At 35.4% G+C, this 13,048-nt stretch overlaps 1 protein-coding gene across 1 annotated transcript in view; it reads right to left on the reverse strand.

Annotated features, from left to right (window-relative positions):
* Positions 1 to 12,540, reverse strand: part of LOC128204547 (calcyphosin-like protein) — a 32,695-nt gene extending 20,155 nt beyond the window's left edge. The window contains exon 1 of the mRNA XM_052905966.1: positions 12,403 to 12,540. The gene's annotated coding sequence lies outside the window, so the exon portion shown is untranslated. The remainder of the gene's footprint in view (positions 1 to 12,402) is intronic.
* Positions 12,541 to 13,048: the final 508 nt, after the last annotated feature.

Consider the following 13,048-nt stretch of genomic DNA (forward strand, 5'->3'; position numbering starts at 1 on the left):
CAATATCCGAGGTACAAACATTAATATGTAACAACGCCTGCAGAAACAGGTACAAAGTCGGCAAAGTATTGCTGAGTTTTAAGTTTAACGCATTAGCATATTAATAAATATCTACATGTTCACTGGCTATTTTTTGTGACAGTGGGTAAGCCGAGAATGATGAAGCTCATTATAGCAAGTGTGGTATCAATTACATATCAAGTATGAATGAAGTGCTAATCACACACATTCGTGTCGTTTAGTGTTGTGCCGATGATCGATTATAATCGACAATTGATCGGAAAGGCCTACGTCGACGACAATTGATAGTGAAATTTGAACAATCGATTATAGAAACAAGGGACGTAACCGCTACCGACTAATTTTTTCTCTAGTTAATGCTAGTTCATGTTGAAAAGTTAAGGTGTTACTATGTAAAGTTATTTAGTGATATTCTTATCAAGTCAGTATGTCACTGCAGTACTTTATTACATATTTTCTTTGTAATTTAACTGCTAAAATATTGGTTCTCAACGTCTAATGTTTGTGATTTAAAAGTGATTTTTAAAACATGTTCCCGTTCACTTCTTACCTTGTAAGAATTTAGTTTTCAACTGCTTGTTGTACTTGTTACTAACTGATTATTAAAAACAAATTGATATCTTTCTTTTATATTATTTTACACAAAAATTAGAGCCTGTGGTCTCATGTTCTGTAATAGTAACTTGTAAACACTATAGGACAGTTGCGTTTTGAATAAAAAATGCAATTTATACAAAGAAATGTACACATAATATTGTAAGGGAACATTGGTGCTTTAAACGGGTGCATGTACTGTATCCGCATGCCTTAAATGACCAAAGAAAATTAAATAATAGTTAAATCGATTAATAATCGATCATTGATCGGTTTCATAAACCGATTATCGATAGTAATTTTTCTGTCCGATTCCCAACACTAGCGTCGTTCCTGTTAACGCGTTCGCATCGTATTGGAGCAATGCCGATTGCCTAATTGTCGCTGTCGGACCTTCCGGTATACCATAAGCTGTGTCTAGTCGGAAAGGGGTTGAGATCACTGCACTCACTTATGGGGCTAGTTCGTAATATGAAAGTTCTAATTAATAGCATGTGTAACCTCTTTGACTCCTATTTGTTATCTGTTTTAAACTACGGTTCTGAAGTGTGGGTTTTATGAATGCGGAGGTCTCAAAGAGAGTGCATTCCGATGCCCGAAACTGGGTAGGTTTTACGGTCTGATCAGTTTAAGAGTCAGAATAATCCACGTATTTATGGCAAAACGGTCTGAAGTCCTCCGAATTACAACTAATATTGTCCGGCTCCCACGCTGTATCTGCCCACGATAAGTAATTATTTTGTTTAGTTTCCCTTATCTCGTTTTCTTGTTGTTCTTTCGAAACCCATTTTCTAGATGTGATGCCATCCGGCCAAAAGAGATCTATCTTCATCAATAATGTGTTCGAGCTCCTATGAAGTGTTGAGTTTTGCAGATGACCCGTGTCTTCCTCGAAATAGCCGAATGTATGACACATGAACGTCGTTTAATTGGCTTAAGCATAAATATCAGACTACGTTACATCAAGGTCAATGTTTCCGATAAAACATGCCACAAATCTTCTTTTTAGTCTCTTGTCCTTGTCCTCAGCCTTCCAAATGTTCAAAATGAAGGCATTTTTTAGCCAAATTTTTGAAAAAGGAATTGCATACCTTGAATTTCTGACCTAATTATATAAGTGAGTTTAAATAGTATCATCCCCATATAATTGATCATATATTTATTTTACTATATAAAACATCTATTTAAAAGTGCAATGGATGCAAACACAATAAGTTCAAACTAGGCATAATAAAGCAGTCTTCAATGAATCATGTTTTTATGTGAAACTCTCATCAGATGTGAGTTCTGTTTTGCCATATAAAAACATTCCGATTAGTTTGACTTACATAATGCTAATTTTATTTTATTCTCAGTTCCGCGTGCCGAATTGGTTAAAATATTATCTCGTTGTATGTTCAGTGTCTATGTTTCGAAATGTTAGTTCGAAAATAAAATAATAGCTGATAATTGTTTAATTCGACAGACATGTATAAAATAAACTACATCATTTTTTATTTTTATTTTTTAAACGGCATACATTGACCTTGTTATATTATAAATAACGGAGTTAGTGGGAGCTCTCATCCGTTCTGGTTTCCAATGCTCAGTATATCCCATATCGTGTCACATAACAGACACGTAACCTATATCCCATATCGTGTCACATACCAGACACGTAACCTATATATCATGTCGACAACCTGTTTGCAGTGATCAAGACGCCAACACTATCTGAGAATTGTTTCATATATTCATCGAAATCAGAAAATATACGCCATTTTGGCAAGCTATAAAGATTAGTGACCCATTATGGAACAATATGGGAACACCTCGTGACCAGTCATGGACCGATGACGTTGCGTTATTCATGTTGGAGGCGTGATAATATACGTTACGGGGTTAGTAGGTGACTCGATGTGGGATATACAGGGCAAAAGAAACCATGTCGGATGAGAGCGAAGCTCGAACCCGAAAATGGTTTCCTGCGCCCCGTAACGTATATATCAGGCCGACAATGTAACATGTTTAAATGTTTCATTTATTCATAGGAATATTCATCGGAATCGGAAAATACCTTATTGGTACGATATCAATTCGGTGACCCAATATGAAAAATATGGCGTCACCAGTCCTGGACCAAAGGCATTGCGTCATTTACGTTGTAGGCGTGATATATATACATATTTATGATCGTACAGTGAGCTGCCATCTAATACAGTCTTTTATGCAACGGGTTATATATTACACATCTCGTAAAGAAATTCATAAACGTAATCGTAAGTGACGAAATTTAAAAAAAAATCTTGGTATAGTAACTAGTGTTATAACTGACGTAACGCCATACATGAGTACCGTAGGAAATATTCGCGCTAAAATGCTATCTACGTTCCATGTTCCATGTACTTTGCGCTGGAAATCATCGAAAGAGTATTTATGATATAAAGATAATACATTGTTTTAGTGTATGATCGAAATATATTTTACCAAGTGAACACCAAACACTGAATTTACTTTATGAATTAACGAGGTGAAATTTGTTGCGATCTAACACTAAAACTCACATTTTATTATTTTAATTATATGTCTAAAATGGATATAAATTGAAACTTTATTGTATGCTTTCAGAGAAGCGTGCCAGATTTCAGAAAAGCGAGCCTTAAGTCATTTCGGAAATGACGTCGTTAAAATTGTGTCCAGCCATGTGCGTGCTGAGTTTGATTTCGACGTGAGAAATGTTTGAAACAGTGAAATAATAATTTACTTTTTAAAATATGGATTTCTTATTAAAATATTTCGATTTAAAAACGTCATTCATAGTGACTCATAGTTTGTTTTAAAATAATGTTTATTCGACGTCAATTGTCTGTTAAACGTCACTAAAACAATGCATTTAAAAAACAACCTTTACATAAACCTATTTCCAAGCTCGTTTATAAATAATGAGTATCATAGGAAATCGTATGCGTGACGAACCATCTCCTCAGTCCAAAGTGGATTATCTTGTCCGATTGCACAGGTTATAAGACCGCTATAAGAAAGTACTGTTGTGCAACCCTAGTAATCATAATCCGTAACCCTTCTTGTACCATCTGAGCAAGCGCGCGGCCATTATTAATAGTAATTTCAGCGATGCATAATGAACTCATGGATACTCATAAATATCTAGAAAATGCATTTCCATTAATAATTTACAAAAACAATAATCACAATAAATCGCTTGAGCTATTTTACGACCCCAGAACATGTTGGTAAGAATGAATAAAAACAAATGCTGGCATCAATGTGACGTGTTTGCAATAGAAATAATCAATTGTGATAAAGTGATCACAGAGTACGTGTTATTATATAGATAAATAGGTTTGTTTGTTTTTTTAATTCAGGTTGCATTATTCACAGCAGTCAAGCTAGGTTGCTGCAAACAGAATGGCTCCCATGTCATGTACCACTACAATGGAATGGGTTAAGTGTTCCATGTACATGTATTAGCTACATTATAATAGAAATTAAACATGAACATAGATAGATATTTTGAGAAAATTAAAAAAAGACTTTGAGTTTGCTATATTGAATTAGATGTCGCTTGAATATCCATAAACAGATAATTAATTCGATTGCATTAAATGTGTCGTTCGTCTGGTCAAATGATTTTTTTTAAGTCTGAATATGTTAAAAGTATTTGTTGTAATTTAAAATGTTTATATTTTTCAAGTCATCGGATATGACTAAACGGATAATAACCAATTTCCTGTGCTTGGCCATCCCTAGTTTAAGGGACATCGAGATAACAAATTCCCTATGCTTGACCATCTTGAGCTTGAACGTCCCCTGTTTAAGGGGCATTAAGTTAACTCATTCCCTGTAGTTTAAGGGTCATCCAGATAACCAATTTCCTGTTCTTGACTTTGTTTTGTTTAAGTGGCATCCAGATAACCAATTACCTAAAATTGACCGTTCCCAGTTTAAGGGACATCCAGATAACCAATTACCTAAAATTGACCGTTCCCAGTTTAAGGGACATCCAGATCACCAATTCAACAAGCTTGACCATCCCTAGTTTAAGGGGCATCCATATAACCAACTCCCTGTACTTGACGATTCCTTGTTTAAGTGGCATCCCTGTAACCAATTCCCCAAGCTAGACATTCCAAGTTAAGGGGGTATAAAGACAACCTTTTCCCTGTATTTGATCATACCTTGTTTAAGGGGCACCAAGATAATAAATTTCCTGTGCTCAACCAACCCTTGTTAAAGGGGGGTCCAGATTACCATTTCCCTTTGCTTGGCCTCTCCCTTGTTTCAGAGGTATCCACATAAGTACTGGCCTGTACTTGACCATCCCTTGTTTAAGGGGTATCCAGAAAACGTATTCCCTGTAATTGACCATTTTTAGTTTAAGGGACATCCAAATAACCAATTACCTGTGCTTGACCATCCCTAGGTATCTGGACATCCAGATAACGAATTCATTGTGCTTGACCATCCCTTGTTTCAGGGGTAATCCAGATAACGAATTCCCTGTACTTGACCATCCTTAGTTTAAGGGACATCCAGATTATAAGTATATTCCATGGAGTGTAAGATAGGTTCATTCCGACCCGAGCGTAGGGTGTTTTGCGGAAACGAGGTTTACCGAGTTTCCGCAAAACACCCTGCGCGAGGGTCGGGATGAACCTATCTTATACGAGCGGCTATGGTAGATGCTTTTTCTCCAACCTCAGTTAAACAAAATTAAGTAAAAATGTATTTTTTGCTGGAACTCTTTTTTGCTTAGTGAAAATAATTGCGTATGGATATGCGATAGCACGTGGTTGTCATGGATATACGCGCAGTGATCCAGTTAATGTTAATAGTCAAATCGGTCTTTTTAAATAGTTCTAAGGAGAATGAAGCATTTTTTCTTGAATGGTGCCTGAACACTGTTTTATGGTGACATTTGAAGCGAAAAATAATTAATTAGCGTTCTAAATATTACCATAAGATAAGATTTCCTTGATGCTACTGACGATAGTCTTCAACAAGGGAGGTAATTACAATGTGGTAAAAGGAGTTCCATACGGGCATTTTATCTTCGACCGTGGGCAAGATATGAATATCTAGCATGGTTAAATAATTGGATCTACTTATCTGAGGTGGGAGAAAACCAATTCCCTGTGTTTGACCATCCCTTGTTTCAGGGGTAATCCAGATAACGAATTCCCTGTACTTGACCATCCTTAGTTTAAGGGACATCCAGATAACGAATTCCCTGTAACTGACCATCCCTTGTTTCAGGGGTATCCAGATAACGAATTCCCTGTAACTGACCATCCCTTTTTTCAGGGGTATCCAGATAACCAATTCCCTGTAATTGACCATCCCTTGTTTTAGAGGTATCCAGATAACGAATTTCCTGTAATTGACCATCCCTTGTTTCAGGGACATCCAGATAACCAATTCCCTGTGCTTGACCATCCATTGTTTCAGGGGTATCCAGATAACGAATTCCCTGTAATTGACCATCCCTTGTTTTAGAGGTATCCAGATAACGAATTCCCTGTAATTGACCATCCCTTGTTTCAGGGACATCCAGATAACCAATGCTCTGTAATTGACCACCCCTAGTTTCAGGGGTATCCAGCTAACCAAATCTATTTAATTGACTATCCGTAGTTAAAGGACCATCCAGATAATTAGTTACTGTAAGTATGCACCTGTGACAGTTAAAATAAATACGTCAAAGCATAAGTTATATATCCGGAGTGTGCCATAATTGTTAAGCACTTCAGTTTAATATTATTTTTAACATAAAAGTTATACATTCATTTATCATTGAGGACTTAACAATATATAAGCATGGTTACATGTTAGGTTTGATCAAATGGCATTGCGAAGTTTAGAAAGAAAATTCAAAATATAGCATTGAGAATTTAATGAATAGATCATTCATGTAGTTGTTCTTTCACTTTCACTTTAATTTTCAGTAGGTGACAATTGGGCAAAATAAATCTCACAAAAGATTCCAAAGAGTTTTAAAGAGTGCACACCTTCTCACGGCTTAACAGTTAAAGATTAAAAGCTTAGATATCATAGCCATAAGTTTGAAAGAGATCGAAAATCTGTGACAACCACTGTACCCGTAGTTGACTTGTTCTTGTGTACAGTTATAGTCGTATGATCGAATGAATAGAAACAAAAAAGTGAAAACAGTGTTCCTAAGTTTCTTGTCGAGCGGGATCAGAGCAGTTAAACATTGATCATAGTCGTCTTTTTACTGTGATTTTATATTTATGATGACAGTATAAATTAACATTGTGCTGGTGCAATCACCATGTTTCTTCCGATGCAATCCCATTAACAGTGTAATTCAATATGTATTACTTGTTTGCGGTTGTATTGAATTTTAAAAACCAACAACTACAAGACCGTAATATTGTGGTGGCGTTGAAACGATCAACATCATGAATAAAATGTTGCAATGGGAAGAATACTTTCAATGAGGCTAGATGTAAAGGTAGAGCTTTATTTGCACCTGAGCTTATGTGCCATCTTTTGTTCCTGCAATTGATATTCTGATATGTTATGGTTGTGGCATAACCCTTAGGTGTTTACGAGGTCACATGTAAGTAAAATACTACATCTTGATAGTGTTACCATAAGGTACACTTTGCTATACAAAATAAATCAAAAGTGTTTTATAAAGCTACATAAAGCTGCTAAAGTATAAATTTACTAAACAGGCTATATGTTTAAATTGTATATTATGTAGTTTAGAACGGTAAAAACAAGGCTACATACCACTTTTACTTTCAGTTATATACCATTGTAGCCTTTTTGAATACCTTGAATATTTTGAAGCATTTTGAGTATGGATAGATAGATCTTTTATTTCCTCCATATGTGAAGCGTATAACAAATGTACAAGAAAATGAGCAATTTCAACGATGCATATAAAACAGATACATGAATACACTTATACACACGAAAATGGACCATCACATTGTACAAATGCAATGAAGCACATACTATAACCATATACGACTGTTTATATTACATACTTGCGCAGAATATATATGAAAATCACCCGTAAGTAAAGAGAAAGACTTTTTGTATCAAAAGAAACAAAAAATGAGTTTATAACTATAGAGTCCAAATCTTAGAAAGCTAGATGAAAGACAACTCTAGATTTCAATTTGCATCATGTTAATGTAGCAACGACTTATGTTATTGAATTATTATCTATAGTAGATCGCAAAATTAGAAAGCTAGACGAAAGAGAAATTCTAGGTTTCAATTTGCATCCACGAATGTGTTATATGATATCACTTTAGGGAAAAACTATATGAAGATTTTAATTTATGTCTACAGAGTGCACATCGATTGGAAATATATGACAAATTATAATAAATAAATCATTCGAATATATGAATAAACAACCATGGCAAAAGATCAGTATTACAGACAAACCATTATTATATGCGCAAATATGCTGCTATTGGCATTTTCGACACTCTAATGCTAACATATTTTACATACTGCACGTGCCAGAAAGAGACAACTAGACGGAGTCGTGCATAGTTAACCAGCAACAACACGAATTATCATAATGCATTGTTCATGGGGTGTACAGGCGATGAACAACAAAGTTGTCGTTAATGCAGTGACACTTTGAGCACTGATGTTGAAAAGTTCGCGATGATAATTTCCCCACTATATGAAGCACTCTTTTAGATAATTCAGCAATATTTTTTGTCGTTGACTCTCGCAATTTTTCATAGCAGTGAATGTTGTTTTTCATTCAACACGTATGGGAGTAACTGTTGTAATCGCGGTTGGCTAAAGAGTCTCGTCGCACGTTCACGTTTCTCACACAAAGTCACACACGAGTGCAATATTCTTTTCCAGACGTGCTTAGTAGGAAATGTTCCTTGTCTAATATGTCCAGATATTCAAGCAATCTATACTTTTGTAAGAGTCTGTATAACTCGGGGATATAACCCTAAGACTGGTATTCATAGTTCATATATCTTATGAGCCTATTATTAAACACTGTATTTGGTAAATAATTGTTCGGAAGGTGACAAGGCTGGCCGAAAAACTGAAGTTTCTTATAATCGATACAAGTTTCAATGGAATTAAATGAAATTGAACATAATGCAAAATCCGTACTTATCCATAAACCAAACGATTGAATAAATTTTATGCAAAACATGTGCGCTCATTCTAGTTTTGATATGTCTGTTTTACATAGGTTTGTCCGTAGCTTACAGCCATATAAACTTTTAGGTAACACTATGCTGTTATATATTGTTTTCAATGTAAATGGATTACAAGCTCATTAATTAATCCATTAATAAAAAGGAGATACAAAATCGGCAAAGTTTTTCCTCCCTGTCGCGTTCCTTGGCGTACGCCGAACCAGGACGACGTCATTCCTTGATATTTCACACAACTCCTCATGTTCTTGTACATGGCAGAGAACGCGAGTATACTTGTTTGTTCTATTTTACATTCATTAATCATTTTATACAAAAGACCATCGTGCCATACCGAATCAAAGGCTTTTCTACCGTCCATATAACACACATATGTTTTTGAATTTAGTTCATGAGCAAGAAAAACTATTTCGCGTAGTATAAATGACGTCATTAGACACCCCATGTTATCTTGGAAGCCACATTGCTGCTTATTTATCACTGACTTTATATCCGCTTTGAAGCGCTTTAAAACAATCATTTCAAAGAGTTTAAAAATAACCGAAGAAAGAGTTATCACCCTGTAATTGTCAGGAGTATCCATTTGTTGCCACCTTTGTGTCAGGTAATAATAACTCCCCTTTTCAAAGATTCGGGGACATAGGCAAAACGTAACATTGAAGTGAATGTGTTAGCAATAATAGGAGAAAGTGTAGTCTTAGCGTATATCATGTGTTCATAATACAAATCATCAGGGCCCGAAGCTTTGCCCTTTGGACACTTGAGTATTGCTGTTTCGACATCTTGAGGAAGAACTGTAACTGCTGGATCTGGTTTCATTTCGCGTAAGGAGTTGTCTAGCATGGAAGACAAGGTTCGTTTCCACTGGTCGTCAAATTCGACGTTTTCAGATGGCGCATACAAGATTTTAAAATACAATCCCCACTGCGTGGTTATATGTTCACGGGCTCTAACAACAGACCCGTTAAAGTTCATTCCCCGTCCTAATTGGTTAGTAGTTTTGCGTCTTCTATTTACAATGTTCCAGAAACGATTGCTGTCAATTTCGGCTGTCAAATTTAATTCCTCATCTTGTTTCCTGAGATATGTTTTAACACATATTCTATGCAACTTGCGGAATTTTCGTTTTGCCGCTTTATACTGTTTATAAGCAAAGTGGTCACTGGAGCGCGGACGTCCTTCGTAGCACCACACGCGCCGCCGTTCCACCATGTCCACGTGCGCTGCTGTTAGCTCGGTATTCCAATATGGTTTCAAATGTTCTACATATTTCTTCTGGTATCGCTTGAAACGAGTAGTCCTTTAACTTACTAGTTAATATAGCATATGCGTTATCAATATCAGAAATACTCATGTTACAATGTTCAAAATATGACAGTTCTAAATCACTACTTATAAAATCATTATATCTTATTATGTAATGTTCTACAATTTTTCGCATATTCAGCGTATTACCCATTTCATAATGTTCGCAGTTATCATAACCAATGTTCAATGGTACATGCAAAATTGCAAATACTGGCCTATGTCTAGAAACATTAAGACAATGATCATCAATTATTTCACAATTTGTGAACATATCAACAGTCTCAATAGGCATGCAAATAAAGTCAATCAGGGTTTGATAATTATCATCATATGAAACGTACGTAAACAAAGCACCTGTACAAAGTGGTAACGTGTTCAAAGGAAGCACATTTGTATCATTAAAGAACTAACACAATACTTTGTCTCTAGGATTTAAACTCTCAAAATCATATTTTGCATTGAAATCGCCTAAGAAGGACACCACACCCCACAAAAACAGAATCCATAAAATGCACATTGTGAGGAAAAAGCCAATGTTCTGAAATACCACATATTTCTGATTTTAAAACATATCATATTGGTTTCTGTGTGACTGAAACGAACTGCGAGGACCACACCACGTATCTTCTGCATTCAACCGACCAACGCCGCTCCACTTATATAAGCAACTAGACAAAATAGTACCAAGTATACATGTACAATACAAACTATGAATGGCGTATGAATATAAACAATTCACGCGACATTGTGTGACGTCCGTTATGAATTGACGAAAACGTCCGCCATTTTAAAACAAGTAAACGGTTGAACTGATAAATGTGAGTTTTATACATGTAACTAATAACTTGGAGCACTCAATCACTGTCACTTATCCATTACACGAATCTGTCTACGTTTGTTTTTATGTGGCGATCTGTCGTCGAGGTTGATAGTGATGTATCAGTTGAGTAGCCGAGCATTTTGAAGTGTTTGTGAAAATTACTTCGGACATGTGGTTTGCGATAATGGATTGCATTAGGGTTGAGATTTCATCAAATCTAGCCGGTACTGCCAATCTTTTATTGCTAAATATTTCTTTACTTTATTAAGAATTGCTGTCATATACTACTGAACAATAATACCATTTCAACGATTAATTTATATTATAAGTAAACCGGCAGGTCAATCTAAAAATAAAATCGGAAATTACCGAACATGTACGATCGAAAAAAGTAGCCCCGGTCTACTGTGTTATAAGGAAACAGAAGACTGCAGTGTGTGATACGGGATTTTTTGTCCGATCATTTGTATGTTTCAGTTAAAAAATGCAGTATTTTTGACAGAATATTAAAAGGTATATAATAAACAAATTTATTCACCTCGTCTGAGTAAGGTCGAAAAAGGCTTGTTTTCTAAAAATTGCTTGAACTCGTTGAATGAATGTGTGTATTATATGACGTCTTGCTAGGGATCCTCTTTATTGACAAATACAAAAATAGAACAGTATATTCAGTATTGTATATTGTAGGGAAAATCAACAGTAAATGTTATTATGAAATTGAACAAAGACTATTTCAGATGGGGGGTTTTCAATTCCATACGTTCACAATAATACAGTAGAAACTAACACGTACACAAAAATGCAAATATAATTTTTATTATGAAGCTATGGTCTATATATTAATACAGGTTCAATAGGCCGCATGGCTCGTGAGAAAATCAAAATTGTACATTAGCAGATGGAGCATTTGAAGATTTTAAGATATACTAGCTTTTAGATTTGTTTTGATTTTTCGCGAAAGCTTTTACAGGTAAGGAAAGACATGATTAAAGAGAACGTTAAAGGCCACATCATAGACGGAGGTGTTAATTTACCTACACATACATACAGTGCAAACATAGTGCACCATCGAAATCCAAGTTCAGATTTAACACACATTTAACGGAGTTCAGTTTATAAATAACATTATATCACAAAGTGGTTATCGTCTTCCAATAGTTTGCATGTTAAATACTTCGTATCTTCACGACGGATACAGTTTGAACGATGCCATCTACCAGTTTCAAAAGAAAGATTCTGTGATGAAAGAAGTAACCTCGACATTGCTACAGTTAAATTATTACATAGGTTACATTTTAAATAATTCTGAAAGCCAAAGGAAACAAGGGATTCAAAGAACATGTTGCATGGTGATTTTCCACAAAAAAGTCCGAACTTTAATAGCTTCTACAGTGGAAATATCAAAGATTTTCGCTGATTAATGTCACCAAAACATTAGAAAACAAAAGTATACAAATGCTGCAATATGGTTAAGGAAAGTATTACCTGGTATACACGTTATCCGAACAACTCTCTTCTCTAGGCAGGCAGAAAGTTCCGGCGTCTTAATGATGTTTTCTCTTGAAGCAAAATTAAGGGTACTTGAACATTCCGACAACTCAAAACTCTCGATAAAACCAGTCATAACTATACACTTAAATCAGCTTACGGTCTTCCATTCAGCTTCATTTATTGCACAATTAATACCACCAGAGAAATGATTTCTAAGCATTCCTTGTATTAAAACGTTTAAAAAAAATATTGATATATTGTAAAGATAATCTCCATTTCCATCTAAAATCGTACTGCATAGTGTCTGCAATAGAAAGCAACGTTAATAACCACCGAATATGCGCCGACAATATCGATTTACATGCATCATATGGAGATCTCACAAGAATAATCACACACTATTACAAACTCTCTTATTCAGAGAACCTCTTGGGGACGCTAGTTGCCATTATTGTTCACATGTCTCGTCTCATTTAGGCGGCTAGATCAAGTTTGTTTATAGAGTTACCTTCGAAGTACATGAAACAAAACCTACGAACAATAACTACAACTAGGCTTGTAGCATTCTTTCAGGCTTTGAGTGGAAATTACAACAATATGCGTGCAGGAAGTCAAAATCATTTAAATTGAACACGTCAAT

The sequence above is a fragment of the Mya arenaria genome, chromosome 2 (assembly GCF_026914265.1).
Source record: "Mya arenaria isolate MELC-2E11 chromosome 2, ASM2691426v1".
NCBI classification, from domain to species: domain Eukaryota; kingdom Metazoa; phylum Mollusca; class Bivalvia; order Myida; family Myidae; genus Mya; species Mya arenaria.